A 6437-nucleotide genomic window follows, 5' to 3' on the forward strand; every position below is an offset into this window, starting at 1 on the left:
GATTATCTCTTGCAGTTTCCATGGGTCAGAAATTCAGGAGTGGCTTTGCTGGATGGTTCTGCCTCTAAGGTCACTCATGCAGCGACTGTCCAAGTGTTGGGTCAGGGCTGTGGTCATCTGAGAGCTTGACGGGAGCAGGGAGGTCCACTTCCAAGGTGGCTCACACACACCCGGCAAGTCGGGGCTGGTCATTGGCAGGAGGCCTCAGTCCTCTCCGCATGGGCTTCTTCACAAGCTGCCCAAGTGTCCTTGCAGCATGATGGCGGCTTCTCCCAGTGACCCAGGAAGCAAGGCAGAGGTCTTTTATGACCTGGCCTTGGAAGTCATGCCCTGTCATTTCCACCATATCCTATTGGTCACAGAAGTCTGCCCTATTCCGTGTGGGAGGGGATACACTGGGGCACAAATCCCAGGATGTGAGAATCCTTGAGGCCATCTGGAGGCCGGCTGCCACCTGCCATCCCACCCCGGACCCCCACCCCAGCTGGACCTCTCCTTCTGTGGGCTGGTCAGCTGGACACAGTAAATCTTATCCCTGGATGCTAAGCCTGTCTGTCAAGGTCACTCCTGTCATGTGCTGTCCATTCCGTCCTGCTCTACTTTTTTCCTACCAGCTTCTTCTGCTGACATTACCTCTAGTCACTTTTACTGTGCTCTAAGGAACCTTTATTGATATGTAAAGGAACTTACCCCATAGCCTTGATTACCATGAGGCTCTCTTCCCCCCACCTCCCGAGGAAATGGCCCCTCTGGACCTCCCCCAAGTAGATGCTTCCTCAGTTTCAACAGCTGCCCTTCATACTCCACTCAAGCTGATGGATGGCCACAGCCTGCAGCTGGTCACCTGGAATGGCCTCACCTCTGAAATCTTCAACTTGCCAAATTCTGACCCCAGCCTCTTCAGCTGCTAGCTGCCTCTTTGCCGTATCCCTGCCATCCTTGTTCTTTGAATTTATGAAGCCCTCCAGACCATCCTCTGGGCGAGCCTCCCCTTCTTACCTTCTTTCCCAGAACAACCTGAGCCCTGTGATGCATCACTTCATCCAGATTTACCAGCACCCTCAGTGCTCTTGACTCCTTATAGTTCCATCATATCTATCCTACAAATGGTCAGATTTAGAGAACTCCATCCAGGACTTCCAATCCCAGACAAGTTAGAGTAGCAAAGACCAGATGTACCCTCCTAATTGAAACAAATAAAAAATTGGGGGAAAAATATTTTTAAGGTGGTTCTCAAGACACTGGACATCAAATAATGAAGGGAACAGGAAACAAGTTAGATGAACCCTAGGATCCCCCAGCTAACAGCCTTGAAAGAATTTCCAGATAATGGGTACAGGAAGGGGGAATCCAGGTGTAACCCAGTGGTCTCCCTTATTTGAAAGGAGAATTCCCTTATTTGAAGTGAGAGTTCAAAAAAGCCAGTGTGGTTAGAGTTTGCAGGGCAGAGCAGCAGAGATGAGATGATGCATAGAGAAGGAATTCTGAACATCTGCACTGTCCCAATCAAGTCTTCAGTTAAGTGCTGATCAGGATAAACATGGAAAGGACTTGAGGCCAAAGAAAGAACGACTCAAAAAGATTGGAAGGAAGAATACTCAGAGTTCACACGGAGCCGTATAGCTCCTATTCCCATTGGATAGAGAACCCAGAAAGCTTTGGCCTCAGCAAGTGGGGAAATTAGCTCTAGACTAAACACAGCTGTAGTCCTGCCTAGCGAAGCAATAACCAAAAGGATCAAACTGTTTCCAAGTAGCTTAACTGCACCACAGAACAAAACTCAAGAATATAGGGATACAAAAATATCCCGCACCCAAGAAAGTAAATTTGACAGTGTCTGGCATGCAATCCAGAATTACCAGGCACACAAAGAAGCAGAGAAATACGACACACAAGAAAAAACAATCAAGTGAAACTAACCCAGATATAATATGGATGAGAGAATTAGTAGACAAATACATTAAAACAGTTATTTTATAACATTATTCCAGATGACCAAGAAGCCAGAGAAAAGATTTAGCATATTTAAGCAAAAATATGGAAGATATCTTTTAAAATCCAAGTAGAACTTCAAGAGATGAAAACTACAAAGCCTGAGATTTTAAAAAATGTTCTAAAGGGGGTTCACAGCAAATTCGACTGCAGAAGAAAAAAATAGTGAACGTAAGACATCAGTAGAAATCATTCAAAATAAAACACACAGAGAGAAAAGACTGAACAACAATGATCAAAGTATCAGTGAACTGCTGATGTCGCCCCAAAGTGGGGGAAAAAGGGAGGCAGAAGTAATGGCAAAATTTTCCAAACTTGATGGAAATTGTAAACCCACAGATTCAAGAAGCCTAATAAACTTCAAACACCAGAAACATGAAGAAAGCTACACCAATGTACATCATAATCAAAATGTTTAAAGCCAATGACAAAGAGAAAATCTTTTTTTGTTTGTTTACATATCACATATGACCATTTTTTTCTTTTTTTTTTGAATTTTAGAATTTTATTTACTTTTTGATACAGGAGGTTCTTATTAGTTATCCATTTTATACATATTAGTGTATATATGCCAATCCCAATCTCCCAATTCATCGTACCACCACCCCACCCCGCCACTTCCCCCCTTGGTGTCCATACGTTTGTTCTCTATATCTGTGTCTCTGTTTCTGCCCTGCAAACTGGTATATCTGTACCTTTTCTCTAGGTTCCACATATATGCGTTAATATATGATATTTGTTTTTCTGACTTACTTCACTCTATATGACAGTCTCTAGATCCATCCACGTCTCTACAAATGACCCAATTTCGTTCCTTTTTGTGGCTCAGTAATATTCCATTGTATATATATACCACATCTTCTTTATCCATTCGTCTGTCGATGGACATTTAGGTTGCTTGCATGACCTGGCTATTGTAAATAGTGCTGCAGTGAACATTGGGGTGCATGACTCTTGTTGAATTATGGTTTTCTCTGGGTATGTGCCCAGTAGTGGGATTGCTGGGTCATATGGTAATTCTATTTTTAGTTTTTTAAGGAACCTCCATACTGTTCTCCATAGTGGCTGTGTCAATTTACATTCCCACCAACAGTGCAAGAGGGTTCCGTTTTCTCCACACCCTCTCCAGCATTTGTTGTTTGTAGATTTTCTGATGATGCCCATTTTAACTGGTGTGAGGTGATACCTCATTGTAGTTTTGATTTGCATTTCTCTAATAATTAGTGATGTTGAGCAGCTTTTCATGTGCTTCTTGGCCATGTGTATGTCTTCTTTGGAGAAATGTCTAGTTAGGTCTTCTGCCCATTTTTGCATTTGGTTGTTTGTTTCTTCAATATTGAGCTGAATGAGCTGTTTATACATTTTGGAGATTAATCCTTTGTCCGTTGATTCGTTTGCAAATATTTTCTCCCATTCTGAGGGTTGTCTTTTCGTCATATTTATGGTTTCCTTTGCTGTGCAAAAGCTTTGAAGTTTCATTAGGTTCCATTTGTTTATTTTTGTTTTTATTTCCATTACTCTAGGAGGTGGATCAAAAAAGATCTTGCTGTGATTTATGTCAAAGAATATTCTTCCTCTAAGAGTTTTATAGTGTCCGGTCTTATATTTTATAGTGTCCGGTCTTACAGGAGAATCCATTTTGAGTTTATTTTTGTGTATGGTGTTAGGGAGTATTCTAATTTTATTCTTTTACAGGTACCTGTCCAGTTTTCCCAGAACCACATATTGAAGAGACTGTGTTTTCTCCATTGTATATCCTTGCCTCCTTTGACATAGATTAGTTGACCATAGGTGCATGGGTTTATCTCTGTGCTTTCTATCCTGTTCCATTGATCTATATTTCTGTTTTTGTGCCAGTACCATACTGTCTGGATTACTGTAGCTTTGTAGTATAGTCTGAAATCAGGGAGTCTGATTCCTCCAGCTCCTTTTTTGTCCCTCAAGACTGCTTTGGCTATTTGGGGTCTTTTGTGTCTCCATACAAATTTTAAGATTTTTTGTTCTAGTTCTGTAAAAAATGCCATTGCTGGTTTGATAGGGATTGCATTGAATCTGTAGATTGCTTTGGGTAGTGTAGTCATTTTCACATTGTTAATTCTTCCAATCCAAGAACATGGTATATCTCTCCATCTGTTTGTATCATCTTTAATTTTTTCATCAGTGTCTTATAGTTTTCTGCATACAGGTCTTTTGTCTCCCTAGGTAGGTTTATTCCTAGGTATTTTATTCTTTTTGTTACAGTGGTAAATGGGAGTGTCTCCTTAATTTCTCTTTCAGATTTTTCATCATTAGTGTATAGGAATGCAAGAGATTTCTGTGCATTAATTTTGTATCCTGCAACTTTACCAAATTCACTGCTTAGCTCCAGTAGTTTTCTGGTAGCATCTTTAGGATTCTCTATGTATAGTATCATGTCATCTGCAAACAGTGACAGTTTTACTTCTCCTTTTCCAATTTGTATTCCTTTTATTTCTTTTTCTTCTCTGATTGCCATGGCTAGGACTTCCAAAACTATGTTGAATAATAGTGGCGAGAGTGGACATCCTTGTCTTGTTCTTGATCTTAGAGGAAATGGTTTCAGTTTTTCACCATTGAGAATGATGTTTGCTGTGAGTTTGTCGTATATGGCCTTTCTTATGTTGAGGTAGGTTCCCTCTCTGCCCACTTTCTGCAGAGTTTTTATCATAAATGGGTGTTAAATTTTGTCAAAAGCTTTCTCTGCATCTATTGAGATGATCATATGGTTTTTCTTCTTCAATTTGTTAATATGGTGTATCACATTGATTAATTTGCATATGTTGAAGAATCCTTGCATCCCTGGAATAAATCCCAGGAAATCTTAAAAGCAGCCAGGTGGGAGGCGGGCGGCGGGGGCGGGGGTGGGGGGGCAGGTGCGGAACGTGTGCAGCAAAAGATAAAAATTACAGCAGACTTCTTTTTGGACACAATGCAAGCCAGAAGATAGTGGAGCAATAATGTAAAGTATTGAATGAAATAAAAACTGTCAACCTGAAATTCTGTACCCAGCAAGAATATTTACCAAAACAGAGGTAAAATAGAGACACTTTTTGATATACAGAAGTTGAAAAATTCATCACCAGAAGATCTATGCATATAAGAAATGAAGGCTATTTCTCAGGTGGAAGTCTGCATCTATACAAAGGAATGAAGAGCACTGAAAAGAGTGAGTACCTGGATAAATATAAAAGGCTTTTCTTATTGTTATTTAAATATCCTTAAAAAATAATTGACTGTTTAACTTTAAAACGTAATAACAATGTAGTGTGTAGTTTATAACATAGGTAGAAGGAAAAAGTATCACAACAATAGCATGAAGATAGAGGGGATGAACAGAAGTATCCTGCTATAAGATTCTTCTGGTGCAGAAGTGGTAGGATATCACTTGGAGGTAAACAGTGATAAGTTAAAGATTAATTCTAACCCCTACGGCAACCACCAAAATGCCACAACAAAGAGTTACGGCTACAACAAAGGAGATAAAAATGGAATCATAAAAAAGACTTGATTCATCCAATAGAAGGCAGGAAAAGAGAAAAAATGGAACAAAGGACAGATGGGAAAAATAGAAAACAAAGAGCAAGATGGTAGATTTAAACTTGACTACATCAGTAATCACATTAAAATGTAACTGGGCTGAATGCCCCAATTAAAAGTCCAAGATTATCAGATTGGATTAAAAAAGCAAGACCAAATTACATACTGCCTATAAGAAACACACTTTAAATATAAACAAAGAAAGAAACCTAACCATCTGCTTTCTTTAATATACCCAAGCTGCTGAGAGCTGCTAGAAAAAAAAAATATGCAAATGGACATATTATTGCCGCAGTATATTTATGGTGTCCATCTTTCCTTTCCAACTCCCCATCAAATAATCCAGGACTGTCTACACTCGAACTGTGTACACTGCAACAATGGCTTTATTTCCTCCTTCGCAGGAAAAATAAATGATCCACCCTCATACCTATAAATGCATTTATCTCCACACCCATTCTCACCTCCGTTTCACCAAATTCAAAGAAACAAGCCTTCAAGAGACAGGTTCTGGGGGCAGGAACCATCTCTGAAGTCCCAGGCTTAGGACGGTATCAGGGATGAACAGGTGGGTTTGCTTTCTCTCTCCTGGGGAGATCCTTTTCACCGCCTCTGTATTTGACACCCTGTTCCCCCAGTTTTTTAATCAGGAAATCTGACCTTTTCAGAACCACCCACCTAAGCTGCTCCCAGATTCCTGACCCTCGGAACCTGTGAGATAATACATATTTGTTACTTTAAGCTAGTAGGTTTCAAGGATAATTCTGTATCTCTGACTTAGGTTCCAATTCTGGTACCTAATAGGAGCTTCCAGAAAGAGGTACTTGTAGCCTAGAAATTTAAGGTGTAGATCAATGCTCTTTATTACCCCCTAGGTTCCAGAACCTCCT

Source organism: Orcinus orca, chromosome 15 (genome assembly GCF_937001465.1).
Source record: "Orcinus orca chromosome 15, mOrcOrc1.1, whole genome shotgun sequence".
Classification (NCBI taxonomy): domain Eukaryota; kingdom Metazoa; phylum Chordata; class Mammalia; order Artiodactyla; family Delphinidae; genus Orcinus; species Orcinus orca.